Here is a 17,252-nt window from a genome sequence, read left to right on the forward strand (position 1 = left end):
ACATGGTTCCTCCAGGGAACTTGAGGCTGATGAGTCAAGCACTGTAGAAACAGGCTTAGGAGTAGAACTTCCTTGGGGTGGAGAAGGCCTCTCCCAGGCCCTTGGTCTGCCGCAGAGTCCTCAGAAAGTAAACACAGTCGACCTGATTATTCTCCTCCACCTCCTCCTGAGTCAGAGCTATCTTGGGTTAACTCAGGGAAGAGGCTAAATTAAGCCTTGAAACCAAGCTGCCTCTGTGACAGGCACTTGGTTTTGCTTGAATGACTGTGATGATGGGTCTTTGGTTTTAAGGGCAGCACTAACTGCATCTCTTTAGACCAACCGTGGCAATCCGTTCACTGCCCTGCAGGGAGATGCCAGGTCCCTGCGCAGCACCCACTCATTCATTCCACACCCTTCTCCCAGTGCCTGTCCCGTGCCAGGCACCGTGCTGGGAGGCCGACATTCAGCAGCTTGCCCTCTCGAGGCTTGAAGTCTAGCTAAAGAGACTACAAGAAGCAAGAAACCCACCAAGAGATAAGTGGTACTTGGATAAGGTCTGTCCAGAGCAGAGAAAGCAGTGGATTTGGAAGTACTTGTATTTTCTCATGACTTCCTGCAGAGGCTGCGCCGTGGAATCACCAGAGGAAAAGAGGCGATCTTTCTAGCATTCACAAACAAGCAAGTCGATACAACCCCTTTGAGAAACTATTTAGCACTGTCTAATAAACGGGTATGCATGCACCCCTACGCCTCAGCAGTTCCCCTCCTGGGTGTAGGTAGTCGAGAGGAAATTGCACACATAGAAGTTTTATGTCAAAAGAAAAAATTGCAAACAAATACTGAACTCTGGTTAATATATGCATGCGGTAGTATTTAAGGGGGAGTGTAATAATATTTGCAATTTACTTTGAAACACACCCAAGAAAGGAGATGGATGGGTAGACACAGGGATAGATATTTGATAAAGCAAGTAGAGTAACATGTTAATGGTGGAATGTAGATGGTGTGTGTATGGGTGCTCACTGTAATTTTTTTTTTTTTTTTTTGCTGTATGTTGAAAAATTTTATATGTTTAAAACATAGGGGAAAGTGCAAACTTAGGTGTGCCAACAGACACGTGCAAGAATGTTCAGAGCAGAATAATGGCTTCAAACTGGAAGCAACCCAAATGTCCATTAGCAGTAGATAGAGACCTAAATTGTGAGTCTGTTTATGGGATACTGTTCTCAATAAGAATGAAGGAGCTGCAGCTACACAACACCACAGGTGAATTTCACCCACAGAACACTGAGGGGGGAAAAAACAGACTCAGAAGAGGACATGCTGTATGATTCTATTTGTACAAAATTTACAAACACGTGAAACTAACCTCAGGTGTAGAAGTCAGGATAATGGTTCTGGGGCCACCGGGTGGGGAGAAGGGAGAGAGGATAGTAAATGAAATCGGGTGCCACGGGGGCCTCCTGGGGTACCGGAAGGTTCTGTTTCTTGATCTTGATGCTAGCTAAATAGATGTGAACATTGGTCAAGCTGTACATTTAAGGTCTGTGCACTTTTCTGTATGTGTGTTATGCATCATTAAAAACTGTAATAGGAAAAAGAAAACCAAATAGATCCACCTTGGAAGCTTTGCCTAGCTGAACTGCAGGGGTAGGATCCCACTCTGGGTCTGTCTAGCATACCAAAGCTGTGAACGAAATGAAACTTCGCTTTAAGATATTCATTCATTCCTTTGTGCGTACATTCATGCTGCATTAATTCCCCCGGTTTCCACTGATTGTCTGTCTCTCCTTTACACAGACGTCTGCTTGCATATACTGTGTTCCAAATCTAGACTTGATTAGCACGCCCTGACCCAGCCCTTTCAGGGGTTCATGTGCCCAGAGGAAGGGGTGTGCAGACATTTCACTTTGCAGCCACACCCCCCACCTTCCTGGATTCCTGTTTGTGATCCTTCCTGGATATTTGCCCCGAGATATCTTTTGACCCCTGTATTAGTCAGTTCTCCAGAGAAAACAGAAACAGTAAGAAAGATGATAGATTGGTGATAGATAGATATAGATAAAAAGAGATTTACTCTAAGGAATTGGCTCATGTCATTATGGAGGCTGGCAGGTCTCAAGATCTGCAGGGTGAGTCAGCAACCCGGAGACTCAGGAGAGCCGATGGGTTTAGTTTCAGTACGAAGGCAAGCAAGCTCAAGACCCAGGAAGAACCAGTGTTTCAGTTTGAATTCAAAGGCAGGGGAAAGCTGAAGTCCCAGCTCAAAGGCAGTCAGGTAAGAGAAATTCCTCCTACTCAGCCCTTTTGTTGTATATATGTCTTCAACTGATTAGATGAGGCCCACCCACTTTAGGAAGAGCCGCCACCTGCTTTACTCGGTCTACCAATTGAAATGTTAATCTCATCCAGAAACACCTTTACAGAGACACCCAGAATAGTATCTGACAAATGCCAGGGGACCCCATGACCCAGTCAAGTTGACACACAAAATTAACCATCACAACCCCAGAGCATGAAACACTTTCTGTCTCTGAAAGAGGAAGCGTAGAAGGCTCCAGCTACCCACCAGTTCCCCCTGGACGACCATGTTTATTATCTTAGAGAATAAAAAAAGAAAAGATTTTAGTGACTGCAAAATTCATCATGCAAACAAATCTAAAACCTACGAATATAGTTCAAAGTATAATGATAAAAATGAACACCCGAGGGTTCCCTACCCAGGTAACAAATGGGAAATGGCCAGTGTGTTGAAGGCTCTTGGTACTCCCTCCAAATGGCCTCCCACTTTGTCCTTACCTGTGAGACGCCTGTCTCCAGAATTTAATCATTAATCATTCCCTTGCTTTCTATAAAAACCAAATCTATGGGGTGCTTGGGTGGCTCAGTCGTTAAGCATCTGCCTTCGGCTCAGGTCATGATCCCAGGGTCCTGGGATCAAGTCCCATATGGGGCTCCCTGCTCAGTGGGGAGCCTGTTTCTCCCTTTCACTCTCCCTCTGTGCACACACACTCTCTCTCTCTCTCTCAAATAAATAAATAAAATCTTTAAAAAAAAAATCTATGTCTCTAAACACCATATTATTTGGTTTTGCCCGTTTTAAGCCTTTATGCATTGACTCACACTATACAAAGTCCTTTGCATTATGCCCTTTCATTCTGCATTATGTGTTGGGGTTTCATCCACATTGTCACTTGTACCTTCAGTTCGTTCATTTCACTGCTGTGTAATATTCCATTGTGTCCAGGCATGTCTCAAGACCGGACCACCATGTGTCCATCTGTTCTATACTTGGTGCACGTTTGGGTAGCTTCTGATCCTCTGCTGTCATAAAGCTTGTAGGCGTGTCCCATCCAGTCCCCAGGTGCACAGGGGCAGGGATTTCTCTAGGGTCTACACCTGGGAGAACAGGTGCCCTGCCCAGTTTTACAGTATGTGTCTCTTGGATTTTTTAGGTAATTCCAAGGAACTTTCCAGAATGGCTGTACCAATTTATACTCCTCCTAGAGGCTATGCAAGTTTCTTATGGTGGTCTTCTCATCCCCTTGCCGTGCCCTCTGGTCCCAGGATATCACCTTCCCCAGGTCCCGGCCACCCCTGCCCACCCTGCAACCAGCATTCCCGTAGCATATTGTGTTTATTGTATCTTCTTTGTATGGATGCAGTGCTGTGCATTTCCTGGGTGGGATCTTGTACGTGAATGCATGGGAAATTCCCGGATGCCAGACTGCTATGCAGTGGCCTCTGTTTCTGCTTCAAGGAAACGGGGAGAGAACAAGCTCAGAAGAGTAGGTGGGCCCCCAGCTGGAGCCACCGGCTGATCTCTTCTTGCCAGTGTCAGGACAGTCAAGCCATCCTTGAAATCGACAGGCCACACGCTCTGCTCTTCCCCCACGGCCCAGAGTGGTGTGTCCCAAGATTGGATCCGTGGGGGATTTTACGCTCCCACACAAGCTCTAGTACCCAGGCATGAAATCCCCTCCCGCGGCGGGTCTGCCCTGCTATGGAGAGGAACTGATAATCTCTTGTGCTGCCTCTTTCCCATTACAGGTTAGCCTGGGGCGGAAGATAAAGACATTTGCCACCAAGATGGTAATCACGAGTGGAAATGAGGAGGACAGAGAAGGCCAGGAGAGAGAGAGTAAGGAAGAGAGTGTCTTGGCCATGCTGGGGATTATCGGGACCATTCTGAACCTGATTGTTATCATATTTGTATACATATACACCACTCTGTGAAGGCCCGGAGGGTGCTTGGCCGAAAGACGGGAGTCCTGTGTGTCGACAGATCCGTGATCGGACGCTGTGCAAACAAGCAGGCTTGACCTACACACGCTGCTCGAACAAATGCACCTTCGAACTTTATAAAAGGGTCACACAAACAAACCAATCCTGCTGATAGGAGCAGACACTAAAGCACAATGAATCCAACAAAACTCATTCACACAACAAGGAACTCAGCGTCTTTGGCCCGGGGCCCCAGAGACCGCTCGGAAGACCAGCTTTTGATGCCATCGGTCAGCAGATGGGTGCAGAAACTCGTGATCCCAGCTCTCTGATGGATCTCACGCCTCAGGAAAGAGGAACAGGGCAGCACGGCTCGTGGGTGCGTCTCCCAGGACACGCGCTTGGCCTCCACTCGACGAGCCGTTCAGGACGAAAAACCCACAGGGGCAGCCCTTTGACACACATCCCATACATCAAAAGTGTCTAACTATTTGATACTGGGGAGATAACTTATTTTTCTTTTTTCATTGGCTTGACGTGTGTATCTGTTCATATCAAGGTTTATAAATATATATTTTTAATAAATGTGCTCTATTTTTTAGCATGAACCAAATATTTGGAGAGGCGCTCCTGGAGTCCTAGAGCCTTCTTTGGTTTTATCTGCTTTGCCCCGTAGGCTGCGGGTGTTCTCTGTGGTATAGCCATTCTAGTCCTGCTTTGAACATCTTCAATCTTCTACCTTCTCTCTCTCTTTCTCCCTCTCTTTCTCTCCCCCTTTTTGGTCTGGAGGACATTTTCCCATAATACCAGCCATGGTCCTGGCCAATGCATGTTTTAAGATTGTCCGTTGAGCGGCTTTTTATTGTTATATGGGAGATCTAAAACGATCGTGGGCATGAGGACCTTAGTTGCACCATATCCTTATTGAGAATTTTGCATGAACAAGGGCTGAGTGATAGATCAGCTTCTAAGAAATGTAAAAAGGACTGTCCTGGAAGGAGAGAGGGCAGCTGTATTCACAGATCAACTCTAGGACGGAATATTCAGCTTCTTCGTGGCAGCATTATTATTTCATGCTTGTGACCATTCGTTGATCAGATTTTTATTTTAATAGCCACATGTCGTGCAAGTTAGGGAGAACGAGGGGTGGAGGCCAGCACAGGTGCATAATTCCTTAGTGAGCTGCCTGGGACCTTTTTCAAAGTAGGTGGGTGTAAATGGCTCGTGGACTCACTCCCCACCGTGAGAGCTCATCTGGGTGTTTCAGGCTGCAAGGACACCCCTATGACAGGTGACTTTTTAAGGGCACAAGAAGGGGACGGAACGATCACCCCCAAAAGATTGCTGTGCTTCTTAAAGCTCCCAGTTTACACCCACACGAAGCTACTTCCTCCCTGGTAGGGATGGGTGGATATATATGAATTTGCCCTGTTCTCCCGGCTCCCTGAGACGGGCCTTTGCCTGGCTGTGACAAAGAGGGTCACAATTCCTTTTGCCAGTGCCAGACTTGTCCTTGGACGAAAGAAGCAGTAAAGAAGCCTCGCTGGGTTCAAATGACGCCCAGCAGGTCTCTACTGCCAGACCTCTCTCTCCCCTTGTTGTGGTATCTGAAATTCCACCATTAGAGAGTCATTTATTGTGCTCTTGTAAGGGACCAGGTTCTTTTATAAAACAAATGCCCCTGAGCGCCTGGCTCTGACATCATTCATCAGGTGTCTTCTCTTCCCTACCGGAAGGAAGTAGACCTGCATTTAGGGCACATTGTGTGCCCAGCACTGTGCCAGACACTTTATATTCCTTAGGTCATTGAATTTCCCCTGTAACCCTGTGAGATGGAGGGGTCTTTTCCCAGTATTGTAGAAGACGGGAGGGCTCAGAGAGATCATGTGGCTGAAACCCCTGATCTGATCATTTCTTTAGCCCAGCCAGGACTGCCCGCTGGGCTGCTGGAAAGAGAGGAAATGCGCAGGAGGGGAAGGCGCAGGAAAGGGCCCTCGGGGTCAGGTCACAAACCCGATGGCTTTGCTAAGGGCCAGCTCTGCACACCTCCCTCCCCTCTCCTTCATAAAAATAAAATAACCCTTGCGAACTCCTTGGACACTGACAGAATATCATACAAATAATGACGAGGGACCAGAGGAGACTGGCTAGAAATAAAACGGGATGTCAGGGGGAGGGAGCTATCTACCAGGTTCTTTGTGATTCTAGAAAGACTGTATGAAAATTCTGAACAGTGAACAGAGTAAACAATAAAGGTGCAATGGATTAAAAAAACTATCGATGTCTTTTTTTCTTTAACATCGGGGTAGTTTAAAACTTCGCTGTCATTCCTTCGTCTGTACTTTTATTTTATTTAAAAAGCACACACAGAAAAAAACCTGAATGTGGCTCTTTTCAACGGAGACTGTTTGTTTGGGCCGTAGAAGCCCCAGTGATTTTTCAAGTATACCTATTCAAAATTTATTGAGGGGAAAAACTGCCTTTCCACTCTCTGAGCCGCCTCCCGATGGTTCTTCTAGATTATCTTAATTCGCAGCCTGGAAATAAAGCTGCCCGGTCAGTGCATGCCGGGTGGAGGGGCATCCGTCTCCTGGGTCTCTGGCATGCGTGGTCTTATTCCCACTCTCACTTAGGAGAACCCAAGAACGCACACGGGGCACAAGTGCGGCTTTCCCGAGGATCTGGAGGCGTCTTCCGGGAATAGGGAAGGGAGAGTCTGCCTACAGCCCTGGGTCCTCAGAGTCTTACTAAGCACACGGAGCCCAGCCTTGGGAAACGTACCAATAACCACAACCCCAGCAGGTTCTGTGCTCTCCCCAGCACTTTGCACCCATCCCGCGTGGGGCCCTCCCAACACCACCCCCCTCCTGCCATGAGATGTGTGTGCTTATTCCCGTTTGACAAGCAGAAGGAAAAGCCTCTCAAGAAGGCTGATTGATTGTTCCAAGTTTGCAGTGAGGAGCCAGCAGAATCAGACCTTCTGGCTCCGGATCCGCGCGCCGTCAGCACCTTGCGAGGCCCAGGTTCCCCGGGGGGGGGGGGGGGGTGGGGGGTGAGCTCTGCGGGCATCTGGCCGGCTAGGGCTCAGAGCACACTGCTTCCCATCGACCCTGCCGCTCCCTGATCTCAGTGCAGCTGGCCCAGGGCAACACGGCTAAATCGAGGCCTCTCACTTCTGCCCTAGGGAAAAAACTCAGAAAGCCCGGTCCTGGAAGCAGGGGTTTGGAGCTGCAGAGTGCTTGCCTGTGGTCCGAATCCCATTTTGGGCTCCTCTGCATGGGCAGTCCACCCAAACTCTATGATCCCTGGGGTTCCTCACCTGGAAACTGGGGTGATAATGCTCCCCAAATTCCATCAGGTGGATGCGTTTACTGCATTCAACTGAGGCAGAAAGTGTGACCAGCATGGGGAGTTACTTGTCAAGGGCCCAAGGACAGTGAGCTCACGCAGCCAGGCACTGGGCCGAAGTTCTGGGGACGGCTGCCTTCTCCCATGCAGCCCAAGAATGGCATTGAGACCCCCAAAGAAAGAGCCCCAGGGAGCCTCAGGTCCAGTGGAGAGGACAGGGTGCCTCAAAGACCTTCAGGTTCAGTGTGGATGACCCAGACCCTGTGAAGGCAGAGGAGGGGCTTGGGGTCCCACTGATTCTACAGGATGGGGGAGGGGCAGGACCAAGAGACACTTTCCCTAAGATTCCCCCCCCCCTTTTTTTTTAAACCCATAAGCCAACTGAAACCCAGACAGGATCAAATCCCCAAGTCATATAGCTCGGGAGTCCAGAGATGTCAAGGGAAGTCTGGGGAAAGAAAGTTGATAGAGACTTTTTTCTTTTTAAAAGAGCTTCCTGTATTTTAGTTTTGGACTGGAGGGTATCATGCTGAGCGAAATAAGTCAATCAGAGAAAGACAATTATATGGTTTCACTCCTATGTGGAATATCAGAAACAGCACAGAGGATCCTAGGAGAAGGGAGGGAAAACCGAATGGGAAGAAATCAGGGAGACAAACCATGAGAGACTCTAGGAAACAAACCGAGGGTTGTTGGAGGGGAGGTGGGTGGGGGGATGGGGTAACTGGGTGATGGGCATTAAGGAGGATGCGTGATGTAATAAGCTACATGAGAAGCCCAGACTGGCTTCCATAATGTCACACGTTGGGAAGAGAAAATTCCAGAGGCCAAATTCCTGATTCTTCCTCTGAGAGTGCTCTCCTAGAAGACTCTGCGTCTTCTGCCTCCCTAAAGGCAGAATTTCTATGATGGGACACCCCCAGAAAGACCCCTTTGTGGGCTGGGGGGACTGTCTGACATCACTACATAATGATTCTTCCCTTGAGAGGGAAGAAGATGGAATGAACAGACCGCTGATATTTTCTGTTGCTCATAAACAAGTTACACAAAATGGTACACACTTCTGGAAGAAAAACATACTGCTGTGAGAAACAAGATCACAAAATATCTAAACTTTTCCCTACAAGACTCTTTGTTAAGAGGCGTACCTGTTAGACAATAATGGGGGAATTCTGCAGAATAGGAGTCAGATCGGACGCCTCCACAGCAGAGTAATCAAGGGCCAGCGCACTGCCCTGCCCAGGACAGCAGCCTGCCAGGTACGTACACTTGGCCTTAGAGCCTGGATGTTCAACTCTGTTGTCGGTCCTGATCACCAAGAGGACAGCACAACTCAATGTTCTGTCCCAGCCAAGGGCAGGAAGCCGTGGGGTAACGGCTGAACAGTCCTAAGTGTTACAGTTAGTAAAGAAACAAAAGGACAATGTCTTTAACTAGTATCTGTCTCATTGGGACTAAAGGAATCAAAGTTAGAACAAGCAGAGAGGTGGGTCAGCCTTGATTCTGGCAAGATCCAAAGTTCACTCCTCTAATCTTCCCTACCCTTAAGCTGCCATCTTTTTCTTCATCAGAAAGGGGTCACTCCTGTTGTGAAAGGCCAAGGGCACAGACCGATGATGATCCATTGGTGTGGACCAGCTACAAATCCAAGCTTCTGAGATGCCTGTACATCACTTAAATTTGTGGGACCTCCAGACCAGGAAGGGTCAACTTCAGGCCCTTCTGCACAAACTTGCATATTCCAGAAGAAACTTGTGGGTTCCACTGGGAGACTATACATGGTTAACTTACCTAACTCTTTAGTCAGCTCCCAATGAAACTCATGTTAATAATTATTAGAACAGGAGTCAGGTGACCCCCCACAACATTGTTGTCCTTCATGTGCTGTTATCACCCTCTTACCCTCTTGCCATCTGAGCCCGTGTTGTCCCAGCCTCTGAGGTCATTATCTGACCCAGGTTGGCCATGTTTTTTCTTTGGTAACTTTGTATTTAGTTCTGAGGAGTTAATGTTTATAGTTCTGAGGACTCTGCTGTAGAACTTTGGATCTGAAGTTCTAAGACTCTGCCTTAGTATTAAAGAGATGTGTGAACTCAGCTTCAATGGGGAGCTCTGGTTAGATGTTGGCTTGGCCACCAGAACTGGGCAACAGTTCTTTCCTATCTCACTTCCCTCCAGAAAACTCAGTGGGCAAAGCATTGCTTTGGGTATTTGAGCAATAAATGTGTGCAGAAAGCTTATCACTCAGTCCTCGCCCATGACTACCCCCTAGCTTTTTCTGAGAGCCAGGAAGTCATCCTGAAGTGAGGATGGGGTTCAGAACCTGACAAATCTGTGTTCAAGTCTCCAGTCTGCTACCGATCAATCATAGAGCTTGGATCAGAATCTTGATATTTTTGAACTTTGATTCTCTTGTCATGAATTTAATAAATCTGTTCCCTCAGTGTAATTATGTAGATTACATTTTTATGTAATACCATTTGGGGAACTAAAGAACATAAGCTTCTATGAGCTATGAACAGCAATTAAAAAATGTGTGTGTTTAAAACATTTTTTTCTACTAAGGAATAATGATAAGGTTATAAGAATCAGATTCAGTAATGTTTCAAAATCCTTTTACGGACAAAAGTAACTGTGTAGCTTCACTTGGGATGGTAGCAAAGGTCTATTTAATTGAAGAAACTAAATATTAGGCACTTGGAAGTAGCTGCATATTGAAATGTGAGCACAGTGAGCTCTTCATAAGTCATTCAAGATTCTAGCTCTGTTTTCTACCCACGAAGAAAACGAACACAGAAAAATGTTTAGGAAGACAAAGCTGTGTGTGTGTTGTAAATAACATGACAGGATGGGAAATGCTTAAGTTTTCTGTATAGATAGAACTTGTCGTGTACCTTAACCCCCTGTGGTCCAGGCGATCATCAGAAGAATCTTTGTGGAGTTTATGGGGCAGAAGGAGACCAACTGTCAGCCTCAATCAAGAATTAGCCACATCCTTCTTGAATCCCCAGGCCAGTGCTTCTGTCCCCTATGCTGTCTCTTCACTGTGGCGGGAGAAGACAGAGCCTTAGTCATGGCTTCTAGAAAGGGTCACCATAGTGCTCTTGGTCTGCGATAGTGTATGGCATGTCTATTCCTGAGGTATGTCATTTCTCGGAGCCTCAGCTCATCTGTAAAATTGGATGATGCTTTGCAAAGATCTGGTAAAGATTTATAGATCATGCTTGTCCAGTGCCTGGCAGGTGCTTTGGCACATAGAAGGTGCTTACTGAATGGGAGTTATTACCGTTATTTCCCTAAGACATAGAAGTAAAGAACTCGATTCAGCTCCTTTGAGGTCAGCCTTAGTAACCACCTCTTCCAACACAGCATTCTAGACCCTTTTTCCTAAGTGATCTCACATTGGAAAATGTAAGGAGTTGAAAGGTTTTACTACTTACTAGCTGTATGACCTTGAGACAAATGACTTGTCTGGGCACTTTTTTTTTTTTTAGAAGAGGCAATGCTACCTGAATAGAATCTTCAGGGATGGATAGGGACACACCAAGATTTAACGCCGATAGCCCCTTCTCATTAGCTAGTTCCCATGCCATATGGATGAGTAGATATTTTAAGTTATCACTTTGCCTCCATCTGTTACCTTATCCCCAGGCTTCCCACAAAGGACCAGTACACACCACTCTTTGCTTTATCCTCTGCCACTATCCCCCAGCCTTTGTCAGCCCCCACCACCTGCTTCCTTCCAGGTAGAAGAATCTTTGAGAAAAAATCTGCGGCAGAAGTTCTTATGATTTATCCAGCACTGATTCCTATCACAGGATAAGCTAATCATGGTGCCCAACTTCCCCTTCTAGCTAAGGATGCCTCACCAATCATACTCTGCAAGAAACAATACCAGACTCTTCTTGGCTCAGGGATAGCCACCAAAGGTCCAGGGATGGATGATTGGCCCAAAGGTGGCCTTTCCACTGACAGGACCCTTGATATACATAGCCTGACTCAGAAAGATGGACTGGGCCAATGTAATTCCCAAGACATAAAAATAGAAGTTTGCAAGAAAGATCTAGTCAGAAGGATAAATATACTGAAAGCTTCCATGACGTAGAGAGGGCTGGGAAAATCTTAGGGACCATGTCCACAGCCTGAAGGCTTGAATACAGTGACCAGAAGAGGCAAATGAAACATATGGACAGTGTGATAGATTGAATTACTGGTTCTGATTCTTCACTTCTATATGGTAGTATCATACCCTCTCTTTTCTTTTCCCACCTTACATCGTTAATTCCCAGCCTTTACTTTGGTTTGGCTACGTAACTTGCTTTGGCTAAAGGAATGCTAGTGCGCATGATCCCAGTAGAGGTTTAGAATTTGCTTTTGCGTTTGGATTTTCTCTTTAGAGCTTGTGACATAGTCATGAGAGAATATACTCTGGGTATCTGCTGCCACTGCAACTTGAGTCTGAAAATGAGTCACCAGGATCAGAATTTCCCCGGCCACCCTGCAGCCTGAGCCACCCTTGTCAACCTGAAGACATGCGATGAGAAATAAGTCATTACTGTTGTATACCCCTGAGCTTCTGTGGTTGTCTCTCTTCAATAGCTGACTGATAAAGGCAGAGCAAGGTGGATATACCATGGCAGGGAGAAGCTTCTATTTCTGACACTTGAACTTGGAATTTTCCCAAACCTGGCTGTGTCCTCATTCCTCCTCCTGGGTTTTCATGGAGCTCTTTTATTTTATTTTATTTTTTTTGTATTTGTGCAATAAACTTTTTTCAGTGGTTTCATTAACACAAATATAACCTGCACATAAGCTGTCTATTCATTTTATTTGCTGCACAACCTGGCATTGGGATTGGCGACTCTGATGGCCCACTGGGCTGCTCTCTCCACAATGGCTTTGTGGTCCTTGGAGGAGACACTGTGAGCAATCTCTGCACAGTGAGATTTATTGCACATCAGCAGCACCTCAAGTTCCTTGACATTGTGGACGAGGAACTTCTAGAAGCCACCGGGCAGCATAGGTTTTGTTTCCTTTTTGCTCCCATAATTAATGCTGGGCGTCAAGATCTAGTCCTTGAATCTTCTGCGCACGCTCCTGGGTTCTGCCAGTTGCATTTAATTTTGACATATCAGTCTGACTGGTGCAGGATGAATTTCTTGGTCCTCTTTTTAATGATCTTGGGCTTCACCAGAGGTCTGAGGGAGGCCTTGATGATGAGTAGCAGATGGTCGCCACCTCTGCAGGCAGCGCTGAGGAAGAGAGTATAAATTCGTATTTTAATTCAAGAAAATAATCTTATGAGAGACAGATTCAGTTTTGGGGGTCTTCAGTTTTTACAATGTGGGGCCCTCCCTAAGAAAAAGGACACAGAATTACAAATACAAAATTAGGTGCTAAAGTGAACCCTTATTTATAATGATAAATACATAACAACAAATTGCTGGATTTTAAAAATTTGATCAGACTTCTTAGTTCTGGCCAGATGGAGTAACTGGTACCAGTTACTTGCTTAGTAAACAACTTCTTGCCGTAAACAATTAAAAACTAGACAAAATAAATGAACCTACTGTCTCCAACATCATCAGGCAACAAACAACACAGGACCAATCCCCAAGAGAAGGGAAATACTTGAGATGAGCCCCTACACAGCATCTCTCATTAACATAGATGGGAAAATCCTTCTAAAATTCACAAATCACATTCAGCAATATATAAAAAGAATAATATGCTATGACAAAGTAAATGTAATTTTTCTCAGAAATGCAAGGTTGGTTTTATATTTTAAAGTTAGTCAGTGTCCTTCACCATATTAACAGAATAAAGGAGGAAAAGCAAACGATTATCACATCCTAATAGATGCAGAAAAAACAGTTGGCAAAATTCAACACCCATTCATAATTTTTTTAAAAAATCTTGGCAAATTAGGAACATAACCAAACTTTCTTTAAAAAAAAAAAAGATTTATTTATTTGAGAGAAAGAGCACAGAGGGAGGGGTAGAGGGAGAGGGAGAGAAAATCTCAAGCAGACCCCCCGCTGAGCTCAGAGCTCAACATGGGGCTCAATCTCGTGATCCTGAGGTCATGACCTGAGCTGAAATCAAGAGTCGGATGCTTAACTGACTGAACCACCCAGGCGCGCCACAAGCAAACTTCCTTAAAGTGTTAAAGGATAATAATAAGAAAATCCATAGATAAAATTACAATGAATGGCCAAAATCTGAATGCTTTCCCCCTAAACTTGGGAGAAAAATGCCAATGCAAAAAATATGAAGTAATTAAGAGTAAATTCAAAAATATGGACAACATCTGCTCATTGAAATGACAGATTTTTGCTAAGAGACATTTTAAAAGATCCAAATAAATGGAGAGATATTCCACATTCATGGATTCAAAAACTAACATTGGTAAGATTTCAGTTTTCCCTAAGTTTGACCTATGCATTCCACACAATCCCTATCAAATTTCAGCAGCCTTTTTGGGTAGTAACTGACAAACTGATTCTAAATATATATGGATATTCAAAAGACATGTAAAAGTCCAAATAATTTTTAAAAGAACAATTCTGAGGATTTACACCACTTAATTTTAAGACCACTCAAAATTACAATTAATAAGATGTTGTGGTCTTGGTATAAAGCACGACAAAGGGATCAACAGAACAGAGTAGAAAATCTAGAAATAAAGCCGCACTTAATAGGCCAACTGATTTTTTGCAAAGGTGCCAATGCAGTTTAATGGGGGGATTAAAATCTTTTCATCAAGAACTCCTTGATCAATTGAAAATCCGTATCAGGGAAAAAATTGAACCTTGACTTCCTATCTCATACAAATAATACAAAGTTCATTTGATGTGAGTCAAAGGCCAATGTAAAGGCCAAATTTATAATACTTTTACAAGAAAACACAAGGGAATATCTATTCAACCTTAGGATAAGCAAAGATTTCCCAGGGAGGACACAGAATGCACTTACTAAAAAACAGTACATTGATAAATTATACTTCATAAAATTTAAACCTTTTGCTCATCAAAAGACACCATTAGACGATGAATAGTCAAGACACAGACTAAAAGGAAATACTCACCATACATTAATCTGACAAAGGACTTGTAATCAGAATATATGAAGACCTTATATAATTCAATAGTAAAGAAGAAGACAACCCACTTTTCAAAAATGGGCAAAAGCCTTGAACAAACATCTCACAAAGGAAGACATACAAATGACCAATCATTATAAAAACTTCATTAATCATCAGGGAAATACAAATTTAAAATACCAACTACACACCCATGTTTTGGATAAAGTTTTCCCATCTTGTTTGTGTCTTCTGAGCCTCCAAAAATATTCACCAGGCTTTCTGAGATATCACTCACAGAGCAAGGCTTGTACAGTTTCATAAAATGTGGATTTTTTCTTTGCTCCTAAAGTCCAAATTGTCATGTGCACTTAAAACCATTCAACTATGAGACTTCGGAAGCTTGAAAGAATCAGAAATTCTGCAGAGAAGCTTCTTTCTTATATATTTCAAACCATATTTCTCCTCCATTATTAACCACACGCTTCTGGTGCTGGTGCCACAGATCATGTTCATATTGGGAATCCATCTCTGGCCTTGCACTTTTGGTCATAATGCCAGTTAAGTCAGTTAAATGAGAGGCAATTTTCCTGGAAGCTCTTCCTGCATTGGGCAAGCTAGTAATAGCTTAACTATATATGGAAGTAGCTGTGAATGACATACATTTATTTCACCAAACTAAAAATAAATGTAGCCCTAGCTCAACATCCTTTTAGCCAGATACCAAAAATGTTCACAGCCACTCCACTGTCACCTCATACAGAAGGGGATGTGACAGAGGGGAAGTCAGATTGGAAAGAGACAGCAGTATTAACCAATTGTGGTTAAAATATTTTACTTTTACGAAAACATATGACCCTGTGAACACATTGTTGGTGCCCCACCAAGGGCCTTGTAAAAAGTCTGTTCAGGTATGAGGCCAATGTAAAGGCCAAATTTATAATGCTTTGAATGTTGGCTTTGTTAGTTCATGGGGAAATGAACTGAAATGTTGGCTTTGTTAGTTCATGGGGAAATGAACTGAAATGTTGGCTTTGTTAGTTCATGGGGAATCTGCTACTGGATCTTACAGCAGACACCTACAACCTTGTTTGCAAAAACAACTCATTCTTCTCAATAGTGCTCTTCTCCTACTTGATGTGGGTCTAGCACGACTTGCCATCTTCTTCCTGACCCCACCTCTCTGCACTCCCCCTTATTCTTGATTGGATCATGGGTGAGCCAATCAGAGTAACCTCCTGCATGCCCAGCATTGAATGGTTTGGGGATAGTCACCTGACCCAAGTGGGGACAATTAGAACTAAAGATTAGGAAGAGTATCCATCCCTTCGATGGCAAAGCCGTGAGATGCCAGCAGACATCATTGTCATCATCATCATCGTCACCAAAATTTGCTGACTGCTCCATAGTATTTGCAATACTATTTCTATTTTATGTGGTAGGCTCCAACATCATCCACATTATACAGATGGGAACACTGAGACATGAAGAGGTCAACAGACCTGCTGATGGAACAGAGCTAGTAAGTAGAAAAGCTGCAATTCAAGTCCAGGCAGATTGACATGAGGGCCCCCATGCTTCATCACTACTCTACATTGCCTATTTGATTTCTGCTGTGGGAGGGAGCCCATCTGAGAGAGTAGAGCCCACGTGCAACAGGACACAAAGATGAGTAGGAGGCATTCAGGCTCAGGTGCATCATTCCCTTCCTGGGCTGTGGTCCTGGTAATTTAGAAAAATTTTGTGTCACCTGTCACCAGCAATCAAATCTCTTCTCACATTCTGTCAGAGTGTATGTACGACAGGATAGGAGGAAGAAAAGATATGAACCTATCCTGGGATCCTGATAACCTGAACATTGCCTTCCCTCCCAACCATCCTTTACTTAACACATCTGATTACAAAATGCTGATTTCCATTTGCTAGCATCCTGTGGACCTTCTTCAGCATCTGAACCCCTCGCTGTCCAGCACACAGGGGCACATGAATTAACAACTATACATACATAGCTAGGGGACCTTCAGCATTCTCTAGTATTCCCCTTACAGTTGGGGAGACAGGCTCAGGCAGGGGAAGTGACTAGCCCAAAGTCGCACTCTGAGTAGGTGGCATGACCAGATGAGAACTACTTACCTGCCTAATGACACCAGGTGGAAAGGCCAGGCCTGGTGTGGCTCCTACTTTGCAAGCTGCTTTGGGCTACAGGCTGGCTACCTATGTAGAGGATGTGGCTGCCAGTTGGTGGAAAGAAGACACAACCCATTTTCCTGATGCCACTTGGAAATGTGGCACTCCTTCCTGCCAAAGAATGTGAAATGTTTATTTTCTTTGTTAACAGCTGGCTGCTAGGTTTTATGCCCTGGAATCCCTATCCAAGTGGAGAATATATGTTGGCATCCTAAGTCTGGCATGCGGACTGTCAGGTATATAAAGAACCAGATTTGTTCTAAAACCCAGACTTGTGCAAACCCTGATAAATATCCATCCATGGACTCTAACTCCAAATTTTTGGCACAATTGACCTCATAGGGCTGTGTAGCTCGTCAAGCTACAATGAAGACGGAACCGGGTGTAGAGAATATGGCAGGAAGGTCTGGGCAAAGCCAATTAACCTCAA

The 17,252-nt window shown here is 44.7% G+C and overlaps 1 long non-coding RNA gene across 1 annotated transcript in view; it reads left to right on the plus strand.

Annotated features, from left to right (window-relative positions):
- Window positions 1-6,481, plus strand: part of LOC116633271 — a 46,776-nt gene extending 40,295 nt beyond the window's left edge. Inside the window, exon 2 of the long non-coding RNA XR_004299602.1 lies at window positions 4,033-6,481. This is a non-coding gene — a long non-coding RNA (uncharacterized LOC116633271). The remainder of the gene's footprint in view (window positions 1-4,032) is intronic.
- Window positions 6,482-17,252: the final 10,771 nt, after the last annotated feature.

The sequence above is a fragment of the Phoca vitulina genome, unplaced genomic scaffold (assembly GCF_004348235.1).
Source record: "Phoca vitulina isolate PV1807 unplaced genomic scaffold, GSC_HSeal_1.0 scaffold7, whole genome shotgun sequence".
In the NCBI taxonomy this organism is placed as follows: Eukaryota; Metazoa; Chordata; class Mammalia; order Carnivora; family Phocidae; genus Phoca; species Phoca vitulina.